We start from the raw sequence: 1,544 nt of genomic DNA, 5'->3' as shown, positions 1-1,544 counted from the left end.
GAGCGCGGCTGGTACCCTGGGGGGGGCCGGCCGTTAGGTGCACGGCTGCGCAGGGGCGTAAGCCCCCGGCCGCGGGGCCCCCCTTTTTTTTACATTTTAAAAAACTTTTTAGTTTTTATTTTTATTTCTATTTCTTTTATATATCCGGTCATACTACCCAGCTTATAAAGTGAATATTCCACCATGTGTACATTTCTCACCAGTTCAGTTCACCATACTAGAAAGTTATCTTCCTCTATCCCTTCACCTGCCCTCTTCCCAAACTGTATCTTGTGGGAGGCTGTGCACCAGCGAGTCTGCCGAGGTTTCTCAGAGAACAAACAATTGCCATGATTGGTTCCCTTCAAAAAAAACCTGACCTTCGAAATCTTTTTCTGATTGGCCACTAGAATCCCTCATATTTGCGTATCTGGCACCTCATGATTGGTCCAAAAGCAACCAATCATAACCCACCATTTACAACCAATCACAGCCCACCATTTACAACCAATCACGGCCCACCAGCGTGTATATAACCACGATGCCTGGCCCACAGTAGCCAGATGACCAGGAAGACGACACAGACGACCAGGAAGAAGATGATGACCCTGGAGAGCCTGAAGAGCTGAAACACCGCACAGTCTCCAGACAACCCTGAAGACCCTGAAGAGTTGTGACACCGCGTCGTCTCCATGCTGTTCACAATAGATGACATGACCCTGAAGAGTTGTAACACTGTGTCTTCTCCATGCTGTACCTTGCTGAGCACAATAAACAGACTACACTGAAGACACTGTGTCGTCTCCATGTTGTAACACTACGCTGCTTGTTCCGGCTCTCACTCCTTCACTCAAGAAACCTGTTCGGCAGTCCTGCCGGTCAAGACGCATGGCGCTCGAACAGTGGACCTGAGTATGAAGGATCCAGTGAAGAGCACCAAAGATAGGACGGCAGAGAATCATTCGGGAGGGGACGGCAGAGAATCGTCCAGGAAGGGGACAGCAGAGAATCGTCCTGAAATAGGATGGCAGAGAATCATCTGGGAAGGGGACGGCAGAGAATCCTCCAGGAAGGGACGGCAGAGAATTGTCCTGAGAAAGGACGGCAGAGAATCGTCCCGAGAAAAGCCGCAGAGGAGGATGGCAGAGAATTGTCCCGAGAAAGGCTACAGAGGAGGACGGCAGAGAATCATCCCGGTGAGTAACAAAAATCGCTTATTTATAAGTAATAAGGGTAATAATGGGACAAGTAATAAGGGTGATAATGGAACAAGAGCTTAGTCAGCATGGACAAGAGCTTAGTCAGCACGAACAAGAGCTTAGCCAGCATGAACAAGAGCTTAGCACGAACTATTCGTTCAGGACTTAAAAGAAGCCCATGCCACTATGGTCGATCTAACCAAGGATTCTAAAATTGAAAAGGAACAGGGAGAGGATCTTATTTCCCTAGATAGTGAGGGAGAAGTTAAAAGCCCTGAAGGCAAGACAAAACCCAAAAAATCCAAAAAGCTAAAAAACAAAAACAACCTTAAGGCTCTACAAGAGCCAATGAAAAATGAGTCAAAA

Source organism: Tupaia chinensis, unplaced genomic scaffold (assembly GCF_000334495.1).
Source record: "Tupaia chinensis unplaced genomic scaffold, TupChi_1.0 Scaffold144336_1, whole genome shotgun sequence".
Lineage (NCBI taxonomy): Eukaryota > Metazoa > Chordata > Mammalia > Scandentia > Tupaiidae > Tupaia > Tupaia belangeri.
The sequence above is the reverse complement of the archived record's forward strand: the minus strand, read 5'-3'. Positions refer to the sequence as shown.